We start from the raw sequence: 18,909 nt of genomic DNA, 5'->3' as shown, positions 1-18,909 counted from the left end.
CTCAACTTTGAAACAGCAAGAAGACTGTGACTCCCTCTCAACTTTTGCTACTGATATTCTAAGAGACAGACTACTACGGTATTCTAAGGACCTGAGACATGGATGCCTAAAGCATTTGCTCAGGAGCCTGGATTCACCTCTTCCTGAATCTGTAGCTGGAGCACGCTATAGGGCCATGCTGTCCCACAATTCTCACCTTATGCAGGAATAATCAGTGCTTACCTCACACAACTAGAGGAATAAAAGAAGATGTGAATAAAGACCTCAGTGTCAAATAAACATTAGCTATTTTCTTCAAAACAGTGCAGATGGGTGAGTTCCAATGAAGATACACCTTTATTCAACCATTTACCCCAACCTTCTTCTCATGGATGACAGTGATAAGCAATTCTACAAATTGCTCTTCCCCAAAATGACAAAAGCTAACCACACCACTACTTACAAGGTTGCAATTGTTTTTCCATCATCTACATGTCAAAAAAAAGGTGATAAATATTTCACTGATCCAATTTCAAGAAGCTCTAATGCTAATGCAACAATTCCCTCCAGAAAGGTGGACCATGTTCAAGGCCATGTGCCTGATACCTGGCAGGCCCTCCACAAATGCAGGCTCCTTACCAATTTTCCTTCACTGTAACTCCTACAAATCCACACGTGTGAAGGAATACACCTCTGCACAAATACCTAACCAACATTTGAATATCAGATTCTCTTCTGGTATAGCAAAAGCTTCACTAATAGATCAAAATTCTTCTAGAGTGTTGTCAAAATGCATCATTTTTAGGTCATTTATTTTTATTATATCAGGAAACTATCACTTTCAAGCTCTAATGCCTTTACCTACTAACCAACCCTAAAAACCACAATGATTTTTTTTCAGATTAAAAAAAAAAAAAACTTAGCCCTGTTCATGGTTTCATTAAATATGTATAACAATTTACGCAGAATTGATATATTTGTAATTTTAAGATTTCTCATTCAAGAACTGGGTATGCATTTCTGTTTTTTTAGCTAATGATGTAGCCCTTTGATAAGATTTTATCATTCTCTTCCTACAGATCCTGCAAACTTTGTTATTACATTTAAAAATATTTAAATTCTTTGTACAACTATAATATGTGTGTATAAATATATGTATGTCTACATATACATATGATTTTTCCAGTTCTAATTCTGATTAATTCTTGTAGAGGGCCATATATTTCTTAAGTGGGAATTACAAATTCAGGCATATTACTAAATTCTGATACAATAGTTCTAAAATGGAGTCTCCAGTGCTGTTTGTTCTTGGTTCTGGATAAGTAGCATTTACTGTATTTAGGTGATTTCCTCCTATTCCTATTATTTATTAAGGTTTTGGTAGGAATGACTGCTGAATTTAAACAAATGCCTTTTCAGCATCTTAATATATGATTTTAAGCCATTGCTATACTGTTGTAATGGATTATGGTGTTGAAAGGAATCTTGACATGAGGCCATCTTTGCATCAATAATTTTACTTATTCGTGACTAAATGTAAAAAAAAAAAAAAAAAAAAAAAAAAAAACTAGTAGCTCAGTGGCCGAGCACTTGCCTTGCATGTGTGAGGCACTGGGTTGGATCCTCAGCACCACATAAAAATAAACAAATAAAATAAAGGCATGCTGTCCATCTACAACTACAAAAATAAAAAATAAAAAAACTACCCTACTGTTTATTTATTTATCAAAGAAAAGTAAATTTATTGAGACCTAGTATCTGCCATCCATTCTTCCAGGCATTGAGCCCAAAGATTAATTGAACACCCTACCCATCCTCAAAGAGTTTGCAATGTAGAGAAAGAAAACATAAAAAAACAAAGATTCAAAATAAAAATACCAAATAAACTAAAAACAAATAAAATAAAGATATCAAGAAAGAAACTAAATAATTCCATAACTATTATCTAGAAGACAGATTTTACAAGCTAATTTTCAGCCTGGGAATCTCTCTATTCCTATTAGTTGACTTTCTCCATAGCATACTTTAAAATATGTACTTACTGCATTTATACTGATATTTTATATTTACTTTATGTAACAGGAATTCATTTAAAACTCTACTGCCAAAGTTTAGAAAATACTACATCAGATAACTCTTTAATCTCAATTCCTCATCCATTCATATAATAAAAATACTAATCACAGAAATATAGTGGCTTAAAAAAGAAAAGAAAGTAGTTTAGAGAATTATCATTCATCGAAGACTTATGGTCTGACACTGTGCCTTACATCCTTTATTTAATTTAATCCCCATAACTCCTTTGCCAGGTGGGTATCCATGAACCAGCTTATGCATAAGGAGTCTATCTATTAAAATCCATTAGAGTGGATTCTGAATTCTTTTTTGAAAAACAGTCTCTTGGTTTCACCTGAAATCCCCTGGAGCCTTCTCAATTTTTAATTAGAAAATGACTAAATAGGTGAATGATAATTTTTATTAAATTCTTATGTTTCACAAAAGAATGCCAAACCTATCACTTGGTTTTAAGCAAGTGATAGTCCTTAAGTAGCCACGGAATATATTCAGGCAAAATCACTGCCAGAAAGCATAACACTAAGTTGTGTACCTTTTACTGGAACTATGTTTTACGTAATAACATACACAGAAGATGCTGGAGGAATATGTCACTCACGCGGTTTACTTTCTGGTTTAGAAGACTCAAGTCAAATGCCTGTAAGTGCCAAGCAAAAAAAACCAGCACAAGTGACATGGGTGAGGTGTAAGACAATAGGGTAGTAGAGATTGTGACAAGAATAGGTCTGCTATGTCAAAGATGGATTCAATTTTTAAAAAAATGTTTGGTACTCTTGCTCTGCCTAAAACAGTCTAAATTCAGTTTTTAAATTCAGTTTTTAAAAACATTTTAATGTTTTCATAATCTTTTCTAGAAGCTCTGTTTGGATGCTACAAAACTGTAACCATTTTATTTATTATACATGTTGAACCAATTGATTATATTTGTAATTCAAAATTTTGACTTACAGAATATAAATCTATTAAAAATACTCTGCCATATACCTTCAGCAAAGATGAATCAATATAGTTTTCTTGGATACATTTAAATTTGTAATTAAGCTCTAAATGATTATTCTGAATATAGAACATAACAGAATAATATTAGCGCCTGTCAACATTATTAACATTGTACTTTATAGGTATCTTTTATATCATTTTTTTTTTTTTTTACATATAATCTCACTTAACTCTCACTACGAATTTGTGATACAGTTAGTTAGGATCTCTACTTAATAGATGGAATAAAACACTATAGCTTGGATCTTGAATGTCTCCCAAAACCTGTGTGTTAAAGTCCTGGTCCTCAGCTTGGTGCTACTGGGAGGCTATGAAATGTAAGAGGTGGAAGTTTTAGTTCACTGGGTGAGCGTCCTCTCAGGGGATTGTGGATGCTAGCCTCCTCTTCACCTTGCTTCCCAGATGCCATGAAGTGAGCAGCTTCTTCCATGATTCGATCCATAACAGTCATTGCCTTGCCAGAGGCCAAAAACAATGGTGCCAACTGATCATGGGCTGGAACCTCAAAAGCTATAAGCCAAAATAAACCTTCCCTCTTCTTAAGTTATTATCTCATGTATTTCATTGCAGTAGTGAAAACTGACTAACCCATAACTGTGGGTAAAATACAATGACTCTGCCAAAATCACTAGACTGCAGATTCGGAAGAACAAAGACTCAGTCCAGATCATTTTAATAAATGCAACAAGTTAATTATATGCAAGTTAATTATATCTAATGCTAGAATGTGTGGAGCCAGAATCAAAAACATGTATGTAAAAGAAAACTTGAATGAAAGTTTGGATTGGTCCAGGGTTCTTCTATATCAATAGCTCACTCACACTGTCCAGTGGGAACTTTATGACATCAAATAATGGCTCAGATAATTGCTACCTTTTTATCAAAAAATCATGGGAATCTAGGTAGTGATTTTAATTGTCCCAACATATTTTTCTGCATCACGCTGACTAGTATTCACATTATCAATTTTAATTTTAAAGGCATGCTCCTTTTAGCAGAGCTCCCAAATCTCTTATATTATTCTTGAGCCATTAAAAACTTGGTATCTTTCAGATTTTCCTGTAAGTCAGCTGAAAATTATTTTTAAAATATACAGGGAATAAATTATGAATAAATAAGTACATAAATAAAAAATACCCAGTTTCTGCCAGCAAAGGACAGTGAGCCCAGATTTTGTAAAATCTCTGGGGTGATTTACTATTCGGGCAATGTTCAAGTAAGCTTTCGTAAACCAAAACACTCTCTCTCCATTATATGGACTATAAGAGATTATTTGAAAACTCCTACCTATTACTTTCCCTTTACTCTTCAAACATGTTTGTGGAGATAAGGTGACTAGCCTTCCCATTTACCTAGGTCCCTCCTGGTTTTAGCAGCAGAACTCCTCAGTGCTAAGAAGATGGTCATAAATTGCCTGGATTAGACAAGAGAGAAGGAAAGGAATGGGGATGGGAATGGGAAAGCGAGGAGAATGAATCGGACACCACTTTCCCATGTTCATATATGAACATATGACCAGGGAAACTCCACACCACACACCTCCACAAGAACGGGAACCCAATTAGGATGAGTCGTCCTCTATGTCTGTAGGATATGTTGAAACACATTCTACTGTCCTATATATCTAAAAAGAACAAATTTTACAAATTTTTTAAAGAAGATGATGGGTCATTCCAAAATGGAATATGAAAATAAACTAGAGCTCCTTGAAGGTAACTTCCCCAACTAAGACTGTCTTGCAGGATTTGTAATTTTTCTTAGAATCAGTGTTTATGTGAACCAGTGTGCTAGAAGCAAAAAGCTATCAAAATGCATATTTGAATATGAGTCCCAAGTAGGATGTTGTGTGATTTAGAATCCCACTTGCAATGTCTTTGCTCTGCAGCATGGACACTGGTCACTGTTCCTCTCTTGTGCACTCTTTCTCAGCAACAAATCACCAAGAGATCCTGACAGGGAAATTTAAACAAGTAGGGAAAAAACTCCCTGGAGGCTATAAAAGGATTTTTATCACTGCTAGTGCTGTGGCTTTGAGCATTCAACCAAAAAGCAACATATCAACCTAAGGATGGGAATTAGAAAAACCTTATCAGAGGCAAATTATAAGCTTTTCACTTGTTTTCATTTGTCATTGAGTTCCATTATCTACCTATGAAATGGAAAGTGGATGTCTGTAGACTCTGATGGGGTGACCCACCTTAGTGGACACCTTTGCAGTTTTAGGCAGGGAGGAAAACATGGCTCTTCCAAAGCCCCAAGGCTCATAGCTCACCCATGACTTACACTCACAATTCCCAGCCCCACAAAAGTTCTGCCCTGGTGTTGGAGGAATGTAGAAGAGAAGGCAGGACCACCCCTCCTCCTGATACTTATCTATGCGCCACGGCCTGAGATAAGCACCACCAAATGTACCTGATGCTGCGTGACTAGCCTGAAATAAAGACATCTAAGCTACAAGAAAATCAGGCAGACTTGTGTAAATAAAGGCAAACCTTTCTCTCCTGTGATTCTAATAAACAAATTGTTTTATACATCAAGGTCAAAAGAAGAGAGCAGGAATAGATAGTTATGTAGCATTTAAGAAAGACATAAACAACTCACATACATGAAAACATTTTGGACTATTTTCATCTTTAAAAAATCTCTGGAGTACAGACCCACATAAATAAGCAAGAGCTTCAGGCTAGATGCCCAACCTAGCCACTCTATGGCAACAGGCCAAAATCGATCATCTTACAGGTGATTTTGTTAGATTTGCAACAAGAAACAAAACCTCACACCAACCAATGCTTGCTGCATTTTATTTTGTTGATATCAAAGGTAATACATATTTTTGGACAATGTTATGACACCACATTAGTAATGTGTTTAGGAAATTAAACTATTATTCATACTGATGGTTTAAATATTTATATTGAATTAACTTCTTAGGTTAAAGTAAAATAGTTTAAAACAAATGCTGAGAGCAAGGTCGTAAACTAGTAATGGGAAAGAGAAATGTTCGGGCTCTATTTGTCTTTCCCAAAGAACCTCAGACATTGAGTGACGCCATGGTAGACCATGGAGCATATGCTGTGCACATAATTCCTTCATTGGTTTGAAGGGAGAATCAAAGGTAATCTTTGGGGGAAAATGACTGATGTCTAGCATTAGTACTTGTATATAACATGAAATCTCTCCAAAACCAAACCTTTCCTAGACCAGGCTCCTGGACAAAAAGACAACCTTTTAAAGTTGCCAGTTCTCCTCAATTCCATTTATTCAATTGGTGAGGTTTCAATTAAAATCTAAAATCACTTGGGAGTTGATTTACAAAATTACTCTAAAATGAGTGTGGAACAAACATCACCGAAAATGTCTTCAAAACCCACGTGCAAGCACACACACATATCCATGCACACATACATACATACAGAGAAAATTAACAAGAACAGGATATAAATCTACCAGATGTCAAGGAAATAGCAATGACGCTTAAGCCTGTGTGATATTAATAAAACAACTGACAGAAGACTGGAATGAAATAAATATACCAGAACCAGAAACGCACTTAACACAAGAGTAGGTGTGTTTGCAGGTGTGTACACCTAGAATAAGGTATGAAGTGATGTGGTAGGAGCTATCTCCCACAACTCAGTGGGAAATGGATAGGCTGTTTGAAAACCACTTTTGAAAAATGCTCAATTATTTTTAGGAGGAATGTCATTTTAATCCGTATCTTATCCACCAGGAAATGCTGGATAGACTGGAGAGGAAAACACATTAAAGAATTAGATGGAGATCTTTTAAGGTGGATGCAATTTGGATATATTTTAACTTGTAGTAGTATTATCTACACACACACACACACAAAAAAAAAAAAAAACCCAGTGGAAGAAATACAACATTCAATTTAACCACATACATATTTTTAATTTGTATGCCAAAAATATTAGGTAATGCAAATGACCGGGGTCCCTATCCTGAATACACAAAAGACACTTGAAAACTGATGAAAGGACAACCAAGGTTTTAATACACAAATAGGCTAGAGATATTATCACCATTAAATATGAAATGCCACTGAATAAGCATTTCAAAATCTTCACTCTCAAGCAAAGAACTGTAGATGTTTTAGTCAGCTTTTTCACTGCTGTGACTAAAGGACGTGAGCAGAACAATTGCAGAGGAGGAAAAGTTTATTTGAGGGCTCAAGGTTTCAGAGGTCTTAGTCCACGGACAGCTGACTCCTTTCCTCCAGGCTCAAGGTGAGGCTGAACATCATGGTAGAAGAGTGTGGCAGAGGAAAGTCGCTCACAGGATGATCAGGAAGCAGAGAGAGGTCTCCACTTGCCAAATACAAATATATATCCCAAAGCCACAACCCCAATGCCCCACCTCCTCTAGTCACTACCCAGTTAATCCCATCAGGGGATTAATTCACCGACTGGGTTAAGGCTCTCACAACCTGGTCATTTTCCCCTCTGAATCCTCTCCTCTGGTTTCACACGTGAGCTCTTGGGGACACCTCACATGCAAACCACAACAGTAGAAGGATGTGGTACTTTAAAGCCCAGATTTTAAAGTAAAACCCATCTTGGTCCAAGAGCCAATCCTACTGCCTAATAGTTGTATGGTCTTGGCCAGCCACTTAACCTCTCAAAAAATAAGTTCTCTAACCTGGAGAGAGTTCTAACCCTGTCCTCTCTTTAGAGTCATCACAAAGAGTCAAAAAACATGATTGTAGACACGGGTTTGCACGACATGTGGCCTTGACAGGTGGCCTCAGCAGGAGCTCAGTAGCACAGGTGACTTTTGCTTTTGTTGTTATCACAATCATCTTCCACTCCTGAATTAACAAACTTTAAAAAAAAATAACATCCCTACATGTTGAGGAGGGTGGCAGTGCGACGTGTGTATTTCCAGGGACAGGGAAAGTGGGTGCAAGCTTTCTGGAAAGCAGTTTAGCATTAAAGACAAGAAGCTATGAACATCGATATAGCAGTGTCCCTGTAGCATGCTCTTGTTAGCAGCACAATTCACGATAGCAAGATTGTGGAACCAACCTAGAAGCCCTTCAATAGATGAATGGATTAAAAAAATGTGGCATTTATACACAATGGAGTATTACTCTGCAATAAGAAATGACAAAATCATAGAATTTGGAGGGAAATGGATGGCATTAGAGCAGATTATGCTAAGTGAAGCTAGCCAATCCTTAAAAAACAAATGTCAAATGTCTTCTTTGATATAAGGGGAGTAACCAAGGACAGGGTAGAGACGAAGAGCTGGAGAAGAAGAATAACATTAAACAGGGATGATAGGCGGGAGGGAAAGTGAGAGTTAAGGGAAATTGCATGGAATTGGAAGGTGAGCCTCAGGGTTATACACAATTACATATAAGAGGAAAGGAGGAGTAGGAGAAAAATTATATAAGTGGAAGAAACGATTTATAGTAGAGGGGATGGAGAGAGAGAAGGGGAGGGGAGGGGAGGGGAGGGGTGAGGGGACAGTGGAGAATGGGATAGACAGCAGAATACATCAGTCACTAGAAAGCCAATTTGTAAATCAATGGAAATGTAACTGATGTGACACAGCAATCTGTATATGGGGTAAAAATGGGAGTTCATAACCCACTTGAATCAATCTGTGAAATATGGTATATTAAGAACTATGTAATGTTTTGAACAACCAACAATAAAATTTTAAAAAAAAGAGAAAAAAAAAAACAACAATAAAGACAAGAAGCTTTCAAGGAGTTCATACCTCTGTGCAGTACACGACTTACACATATCACTCCTTAAAAATCAGTAAAAGAAAACAAAAAAATGCAAAGAATCTCAGAAATCGAGGTTATTCAGGAAAGTTATTCAGAAGTCAATTAAAGTTATTCAGAAGTCAATTTAAAAGTCAATAGCTCAATTATTTCTCATCACACTATTCCATGTATCACTTTTTGCTCCCACCCAAAATAGAAAATGTGAAAGGGGATATGAATAAATCAATTGGAAGGCAGTCTTTGAAACATAGCCCAAGAAAGAAAACACAGTAATTTTTTTTAAATTCATGCAAATTGTGTCAAATATGAAGAAAATTATACAGGTGTTTTGGAATCTATATAATTTATACATATGAAAAGCATGACATGGTATGAATCTTTTGGATAAAAACTATTTGTTTTCTCTACAATGGAATTATAGTTGTTCTTACATATACAATGTCAGTGAGATATATACCTAGTGGTTATTATCAATTTTGAAATTTAAAAGAATTCTACTCATCCAAAACATCAATTCTACAGCATCTAAAAATTATATTTCAACAGATCCCTGACATTCTCAAAGGAGAGAACCAAATAATTTCTCAGCTTTCCAAATTTCCAACATTCTCACCCATAATAACTCCAGAGAGTGATGTCATGAGTCAACCAGAACACCGTGTTACCCAGGAGTGTGGCTGCTGGCCACCCACTGGGCTCCTTCACTGAAAGGCCAGTCTCTGGTAGTGATTTAAATTTACAACACGGTAAAATTATAAATTAGTACATGCTGCACTTTAAAGATGGCTGGTAAAATCTTAGCTTTGATTGGAGTATCACTAAGTTCATTTATTCTAGGTATATGCCATGTCCAAAATGTGAAATTTTACATAAGAGGACCTTGGCAACAAGATATGCAACAAGATGCCTAATTCATTAATTAGCTTATCAAGGATATACTACCTATCTGATAAATTCAAAGAACACTGCTGCACACTTCTAGTGATTGAAGAAATATGACAGAACAAAACTGAAATCTATTTCTTAATGTTATAAAGTCTTTCATGTTTTTCAGAAATTCAAGTATTTAATATATCTAATGCCAATATTTCTGACTTTGAAGTGAAATATCTAGTGTTTTTACTGTAGTCATTATTTTACATATTATTGTTGTATAATAATATATAATATTATATATTATTAGTTATATATTATCTATTATCTATAATTGCCCAAATATAAGATACCTGTATTTGTGACTGTTTCACAAATATGCTTCCTTCAATGGAACTTTATGATTTGCTTCATAAACTCCAATTTTTTTTTATTCTTCTTGTTAGCTTTGACACATCAGTTTGGGGTTTTTTTTTTGTTTTGTTTTGTTTCGTTTCTTTGAGTTTTTTTTTTTTAGTAGTGCACTTCTTAGTTTTGCCAAGTTAGTTTGACTAGTGTCTCTCTTGGTCTCCATTCCTGCAGCAGCCACATTGAGAGGGCAAGGCTGAAATGCCAATTCTTTTAGATGTTCCTATCAGATGGCTGGACAGTGACTAGTGTACAGAAGAGGGAACAGATTGGTCAACTCTGCAAAGACTCATAATTGAATCATCCAGCCAAAGATAGGAATGTCTACATTCAGATGAACCATGAAGAAGTGGTCATAATAATCCATAAACCACAGAGCTACATGGCTGATCCAATACGGGCCATCGCTATTACAGAGGACATTCAGGGGTTTGCTGAAGCATCAATGAAATAATCTGGACTTTTTAATTGTCCCAAGGACAATGAGATAGATAAAAAATATTTACAGCCTTTGACTCCTAGGGAAAAAAAAAAAAAGAACTTGTTCAGCTGGTGCTGTGAGAAGATTAGGATTAAAATGTAAATCATTAATGGTTAATACACTATTTTTGAATGACCATATGTTTTTTTCCTATAATGTTCATTTAATTTCCTTTCTCTCTTATCCAGTCATAAACAGAATTCTGGCACACATTTAATTCCATTAATTTCCGACAGTTCTTCACATAAGCAGACCCCTCATAAAAACAGAGTGTGTTAAATATTACAATCAAATCTTTAAAGTATTACAAATAATAGATCTTCTAAATATACTACTAAGGATTTATGTGCCTGTTGTCTTTAATTTCATTAACTGACTCATGATATAAATTGTTTAAAAGTCTTAAAATGAATATGCTGAGATTGAAAGAAGCAAGGCTTCTAAGCATTGCACACTGCCACCTAGTGTTCAATGTCTCTTTTGCCTCAGCTGCACAATGAACAGTTTCAGGAACGTGGGAATGCTGTATTTTAAAGGAAAAATTTCATCAAAACAGGTTTGAGACATATTTATTCACAAGAATTTCAAGAGAAGACTACAGGGAGTACATGAAATTACACATAATACAAAAATTGCATCTGTCTCATAAAGATCTGATTAGATCTGATTGGATACAAGTCCCAGATTTTGTTAATAATAAAGACAAACAATTTAAAGGTAATTTTTTATACTGTTCATCAACCATGCAAAGTATTATGAGTGCAGTTTGTGCTGATCTAAATGGAATAGTGGTTATCTCACTACTGTGGCACACGAAGATGTTCAAACAGGCATCATAGGATATTTAATAACCACTAAGGATAGTGCAAAGGTCTCTTGAACACAGCTAAAATCTCTGCTCCATACAGGTTATAACTTCAATTCAAAATGCCACTGGTTCTTGGTTCTATTTTATTTTCCCCACATTGAATAATTTTTGTGTTTTGGTTGAGCTCATCTCTGATCATTGTCTAAGAAAAGCAAAGGCCCATGAAAATGAAATGAAAACCATTTTCAAAGTATTAAGAAAAGTTTGTGGTGGATGACTTGGTGATGGTGGGGGGGGCACATTTTATTTGACTCACTATATTCTAAAATGGTCGTCTTGAGTCTGATCTACTTCATGCATTATACCCAAGAACTAAAGTGAAGGGTGGAAGACTCACTTCTGTTATGTTTTTCAAAGTGAAAAATACTAAGTGGATTCCCTTTAAATCATAGTTATTTTTTAAAAACTCTCTCCTTTTTGAGAAACATAAAAATCTTAGGTTCTGTTTTAACAGTATTTAAAATTTATAAATAAATGATACACCATACATAGCTGACACATGAAAAAAATAAGAATCATACTTTTATTTTTAATTTGGGAGGTGCTTTTCACTGCTGTTGTCACTCCAATCATTCAGGATCAGCATGCCAATTAAGGCTGCTTGTATATCACACAGACTCTTCTATCCTTGGAAAACATCAGAGAAAAGCATTGGGTAACTTCACTAGTAGGCCTGTTGTATTGCTTTGTTTGCATAAGCAGAAGAACAGGTAAAATAGATAGATGGCTATTGTTGAACAGATAGAACTCCCTTGAATGGAAATATTTCTATCCCCTGTGAAAAATCATTAATTAATTCCCAAAGGAAATTCCAATCAAAGCCACATGATTTAGAAAACTTCTCAAGATTTAATCAGCTTTTCCACCTGTTTCACTTAGATCTGCAGTAGGCTATTTTAAGGTCCCAACACACAATGGGCAAACCTACTTGGAATGGTTGACTAATGCTCAAACTATTGCAACTCAAGATATTGCAACTGAAGAAACTCAGTTTGGAAAACACATACTGTCTTGTGTTGTGATGACATCTATCATGATAACAAATGTTCAGTAAAATTTTGAAGTTAATTGACCAAAAAAATACTAAAATTATAGCTCTTTCATATTCCATTGGCCTTATGTATATCATATCTCCAAGAATATTTCAGAATTGAAGATAGTTGATACAACTGTGCCTTATATAAGGAGAGTCCTGCTTCAGTTGCAAATGTATATAAACTATGGTTATGATACCTAAAACTTTATGAACATTATTTATTGGTACTGGTGATCGAACTCAGGGCCTCAAGCAAGCTGAGCAAGCAATGAGCCACACCCCAACCCCTTCATAAGCACTTTTTAAAATGCATTTATTAATTTATGTAGGACTGCAAAGCATAAAAAGATTGGAGTAACATGACTTGATTCAAATGACAATTGTGCTTGAGGCTCTAAAAGTTCCCCTAATTTTCCCCCACCTATCTTAATGCCATTTCTACACACACACACACACACACACACACACACACAGGGCATCTAAAGTTTTAGAATCACAGACTATAGCATTTTCACTGGAAATTAAATCACAGCATCACCATTTGGATTTATCTATAAATAAATGTTTAAGATGAGATTATTTGCCTAATAGCATCATTTCTTAAGCCTGAGTATTAAAGTATATATGATTATGAGCATATCCTAAGAAACTCTCTGATCAGGGATTTCTAATCCAACATTCAAAAAAAAGCAGTAACAACATGGCCTTTGGAGCAGATTCCTTGGGGCTTTAGAAAGAGAGCCAGGACACATGAAGAAAATAAGATACAGCATACAGAAGAGACTGATACAGCTTTCCACTGAACATTTAACCTGAGATTATTTAAAACAGAACATTTCTATTTATTAAAAGCTCCATGTGAAAGATAATTTATTCCCTAAGGATTAGAGAATGTGTATTTGTATACCTAATATTAGTACTACTGGGAACTGCTCACAGTGAAAAAAGGAAAGTAATAAATATTCAGTAAGCATCTCACTAATTATGATTCCATCAGTTTTCTAGCTTTGTATTTTCAGATGTCAGTGCTTACCTGAAAATTGACATCTATTTGGTTGCTAAGAGATATAGGATCAGTTTGCAGTTGTTGCTCTGTCTCTCAGAGACTTGCCTTCTTGGATTTAGCCTGAAGGTAGTGCAAGTTAACTCTGTTACCCATTTGGGGATTTACCTTATTTAAACTAGAAGATACTCTAAGGTCTCAGAAAAGAAATGAACAACTTTCAATCGGCACAATTTTGAACAAAATATCTGGCTTTCCCTGAATTTAATGGTTTTTCCATTTCACAAAATTAAAATATAATTGCATTATTTTATAATCAAACTTAACTGATGAGTCTATGAAGGTCATTTAGAATTTTGACAAAAATCTTATAGGAAATGAAGTCAGTCAGTCAATTCCCATCCCTAAAGTGATGCTCAAGCCCAACATTTTAAGAGTATTGTCTGTCTATAACTTTGCATGATTCTTCAAACATATGGAAGGACAAAACTAAACTTGATCTATCTTGCTGTTCTGATACTATACCAGAGTCTGAAACAAAGTGCTGTATAATTATACACATCCTAACTGGTCATTAGTGTATCACAAATAAATATTGATTTGCCTAATCAAAGAGAATATTCCTCCAAAGTCAGAGCAGTATTTCAATCAGCAAGTATGTTTCCCAATAACACTAATCATCTAGCATCTCTTCCCATGCACATTTCATAACCTTTCAAGGACAATCTTCCAAATCACTTTGGAAAGAAATAGTCAAAAATAAAAAAAAAAGGCATTCCATTGCAGAAGCATTTAAAATTACTACATATCCAACAGGTTCAACTTTTAATGCCTGTGTACTAATCACACAGCCATTGATCACTGACTGGTTTAATATCAATGCTTTACTGAAGTACATCGCAAAGGAACATGAGCTAAACATTACCTTGTCTACCAAGGGAGCTGAAAATGCCCACTTGCTCAGTCCTCTCCTTACTCAACTTCTTACAACACTGTCAGCCAACTGCTCTGTTGATGATTCCCAGCGCCTTATGCGTTGCCTTAGCACTGAGTCAGGTTACTACCATTTCTGATCCAGAACTCATTAAGAAAATTCCTGTTACAAGCAAAGTCTTTGAAATGTAGGAGCACTGTAATAAAAAGGCTTCCTTTTGCTCATCTTGAGACAGGGACAATAATGTATACCCTCTTCTAGGCTTTTACTTATAGAACCACAGCTTTATAAACAATACTGAGAGGTGGGAGGTAGGCAAAATGCAACACCTGGCTTCAGCAAAAGTAATGACCTCAAACAACATTTAAGAGAGAGAGGAGAAACCTGGTTCAGGAGAAGGAAAAAAAAAAAAAAAAGAGCCAATCTGCATCACTGAAACAAGAGTAACAGAAAACCCTGCCAGGTTTTCCCTGTAAGTTTTGTGAAGCAGAAACAACCTAATCAATATGTGCAACCTCACCCTTAAGAAGCCTCTCGTTTCCAAATACAAACTGCTGGCTCCTTCTCCACTGGGTTTTTCCAGTAAGTTTTGTGCAGCAGCAACAACCTAATATGCACATCTTCACCTGATAAACCCTCTTGTCCCCAATAAGAAACTGCTGGGTCCCTCTTCCTTGGGTCCTCAGGGACAGAAACCACCACTCCGAAGGGAGGAGAATTCAGAGGTTCAGGGAGGGGCAAACGTAGATTTGTGTAGCTCTACATCTTCATCTTAATATCAGCTACAAACCTGTAAGTCATTGAAGAACCAGGCTCCTGACTTTCTCCAGCTCTGGTCCCTGCCAGAGGGGCACGAAGAGGTTTAGGAGCCTACAGCGCAATGCTCCAAACAATGACTCCTCACCCCTTCAGCCAAGTCCCACCTTGTTAACCTCTTAGTCAGACCTCTCAGGAGTAGGATAAGAGATGCGTGGGTAGCCGCCCAAAGGCGACAAGCTCTCAGGAGTTGCTGGAGGTGGTCAGACAGAGGGGCTTTTTAGGAAACATCAGGAAATGAGGCAACCGGGACCCCAGCATCCACCACCCCTTACATGCTTTAAGGACTCCTTGTTCTGAGGCTGGGGGGAAGAGGGACGGCAGCCTGTAATTTGGATTAGGGACAAGTCCCTGGGCCACAAGGGCTTCTCTCAAGGACCGCGCAGGTGGACGCAGCCTTGGAAGGTCAGCGAGGCCAGAGCTCAGAGTTACCCCGGGGGCCGGGAGAGTGGGAGCCCGTGAATATGAGTAGGAACAAGCGCGCGCTTCGGGGCGCTCGACAAGACAGTAAGCGGGGGACAGGGGTACCCCAACACCCAAAGACAGGCAGCACACCCTCCCCTACCCACTAAGCGACAGGGCTAGAGGGGCGATCTGGGCTGCAGGGTTGAGAAACTTGATGCAAAACACACAGGCTCCCTAAGGCAGGACGCGCCCCCGCGCTCTCAGACACGCTCCAACGCCTCCCTGATCGCCCACCCTCGCCCACCCCACCCTGCGAAATCCCCCACCGAGCCCCGGGATCCGAGGCGGGTAATTACCTCTCCCGGAGGCTGAGCGGGGGGCGGCAGCAGCAGCAGACACTTTTAGCCTGACTTTCCAGCGTTCGCGTGCTAGCGAGTGCGCGCCGAGAAGGAGCTGTAACCTGCTATTTATAGACCCGAGCTCAGCACCCGGGGCCGAGAACCCGGAGGAAACAAGCAGACGTCGCGGCGCAAGGCGCTGGCCGCGGCTGCCGAGACTCCTGCCGCTGCCCGGGGCTCGGGCTCGGGCTGCGCTCCGCGCTCGCTCCCCTGCCCGCCGCGCGCGCCCCAGAGAAGTTGTTACCAGCGCGGCTGCTTCTCGGGCTGCTCACACGCCCCCCGGCACAATTGCTACTTTCCCCCCTCCCCCACCTTCCTTGCCCCTTTTCCTTCTTCTCCGCTCTCTCCAAGCGGTCTCCTCCCAATGTCACTAGCGACAGAATAGAGGCGGTGGCAGCAGCTAGGATCTCGCAACTGGCGCAGCTTGCCTCCAGCTACAGATGGAGCGGAGTTGGTGGCCTGGCCGCGCACCTCGAAATGACCAAAACAGGCTGGTTGCGTGTGCTGACACCCCGCACCCAGCCCCTCTGCGCGCGGGGACAACCACCCAGCCTAGGGTGTGGGATCACTGCTGTGGTGATGAGGAGGGATGGGGGACGCCACGCTGAGCCCCGGGCAGGAGAAAACACAGAGAAAGAGATCAGCAGGAGGAGGCGCCCCAGACCCCGGCCGCTGACGGCCGTGAGGGGAAGGTGAAGCGGTGTCCCACGTTTGGGGGACTTCTGCCTGCAGCCGCCCTGGGACGCTTCTCTCCTGCCTCTCGGCCCCCTTGCCCCAGTTGGGGGTCTGGCGTGGGAGACCTGGGCACCGACTCGGTTTCCAGTCCAGGGCAACCCAAAGTCACCCTCGGCGAGTCCCCCACGTTGCAGAGGGTGGCTAAGGCCGATTTGCTCCCAACAAGCTTGTGATACGACTTAGACAGCCTGAGTGCGTGGGGACAAGTCCTCCCTCGGCGTGTTTGGGGTGTTAGGAAGATGGGGTGTGTAATCACGCAGTCTGGAAGGAGACTAAAACTCCCCCACTTCCTCGCCAACAAGCCCACAGGGGAAAGCACGCAGCCTGCTGGTTCCAGGCTGTGGGGTGTGGGGCAAATGATTTCCCCATCTGCGCCTTACAGGTGCCACCTGGCGGTTCTCTTAGAAAGGCTCTGACTGAGCTGCTCAAAGGTAAAGGTGCCTAGAGCAGCCTATAAAGACACCCTCAGTTTTTCTCCTCTGGGCTCTTTAAATTCACATTTTAAATAAAATGGAGTTTCAGTGCTGTACACAAGAGTGACATTCGCCATTCGAAGGGCCTGGAATCCCTAAGTCAGGATGGTGAGATCAATTTGGGTTAAGTCAGTGCTTAACAGTTTCACAGCGTGGGAAGCTGTATCTACCCCCAGCTGTCACCCCTGCTGTCACTGCCTGAATCTAGGCATCCATTCACTCCAAGAGCATTTGACTGCCACTAGGTTACAAGCTTTTTCAATCAGGGCAGGAACTTTGGTTGTTTGGGTTTTTGGTTTTGGGGTGGTTTGTTTTGTTGTCACTGCTTTGCTTCCAGGGCTTGGGACAACGCCCAACATGCTGTAGTTTCCAGAAATAGTTATAGAATGGATTAATAAACAGGATGGGCCAGAAACTGTTTCCGCCCCTTCTCCCCGGGTCCCTGCAGCCCTTACCTTTCCTTCTCTCCAAACTACTTCTGCTCTGCTGTGCTGTGCTCTGGCACCATTGATGAATGGAGACAAGTGAGAGGTGAGGGATAAACTGACGGACAGATCTTGGAAAACTGGAGGTCTGGTTATGCAGCTAGAGTTTTCCTGCATGGGATAGGACTGAACACACCCACCTCCTGCATTGGCTAAGTCCTGTTCATAGTGGTCTAAGGCTGTTACACAACTTTCCCTCTGTGTAACAGCCTTAGACCACTCTTAAAATACAGAAGAATTGAAAGAATATCAGAACATTAGGATGCAAAAGCTTTACCACTAACTTGAAAATGTCATTAATATATAAGTCCTCTAACTTTAAATGGAGATTGTGTTTATGAAGACTGCTTCACTAGTGCCATAGGTACAAAGCATTCCTCCTCAGAACAGAGGTAAAATAGGTACAGGTACTGATGGAAAGGAACACTTAAAGGGACACACCCAGAAAGCCCCATTATAACAAAAATCCAGATATAGATCATGCTGACCAGGACTTTTTACAGGGACATTGAGGAATATGTGACATACCTGTGATGATCATATAGGAACTTTAAAGGTGGGGTGGGGGGAAAGAGAGAGTGAGAGAATAAAAGAAACCAGGACTTTATCAGATGTATATGCCACATGGCATTTTTTAAACTCCATCCATCAGCCTGATATTTACCTTTTTTAGTTATTTAGTGGCATGTTCCTTGAATCATCCTGGAGGATTCAGATGCTTCTATGGTTGATTAAACTCATTCAGGCTTTACTTTTACCAACCTTGAACTTTTAGCCACTTGTGTCCCCAGAACGTAACTCCATTTGCCAGTGCAGGACAAAATATTTTTCATTTCCTTTTGAAATATCTCTGTATGGTCAGAAGTCGAAGGTGATTCCCAGTAGTTACTTTGCTGTCTGAAGCAATAAAATCAATCTAACATCTGCAGGACTCATGTCACACCTCCTTTGCAATGAGGTAGCTCACACTCTTTCTGTATACTCACTGTTCCTGGAGGCTTTTTATTTTGGTGAGATTGATGTGACACAGTGGGTATCTATATCTTTATAATCCTCTACTCTTCAAAATCTCCTAATATATAACACCATGTGTGACATCAGGTATTTTCTTAACTACAGTTGTTCATTTATATTAACCATATGTTGTAAAGCAAGTTCTTGTTTTCATCCCAGTTTGGGTTT

General features: G+C 38.9%; 1 protein-coding gene across 5 annotated transcripts in view; it reads right to left on the bottom strand.

The window, feature by feature from the left end:
- The window catches only part of INPP4B (inositol polyphosphate-4-phosphatase type II B), a 777,385-nt gene extending 761,117 nt beyond the window's left edge, over positions 1-16,268 (bottom strand). For 2 of the 5 annotated variants that reach the window (XM_081304011.1, XM_081304013.1), the window contains exon 1: positions 15,993-16,264. The gene's annotated coding sequence lies outside the window, so the exon portion shown is untranslated. Of the gene's footprint in view, positions 1-15,992 lie in introns of all 5 variants that reach the window. The other 3 variants (XM_081304010.1, XM_081304015.1, XM_081304012.1) reach the window with 3 other exon arrangements.
- Positions 16,269-18,909: the final 2,641 nt, after the last annotated feature.

The sequence above is a fragment of the Spermophilus citellus genome (genome assembly GCF_964194105.1).
Source record: "Spermophilus citellus genome assembly, chromosome: 8".
Lineage (NCBI taxonomy): Eukaryota > Metazoa > Chordata > Mammalia > Rodentia > Sciuridae > Spermophilus > Spermophilus citellus.
Note: the sequence above shows the minus strand (reverse complement) of the source record. Positions and strands in the feature narration are given on the sequence as shown.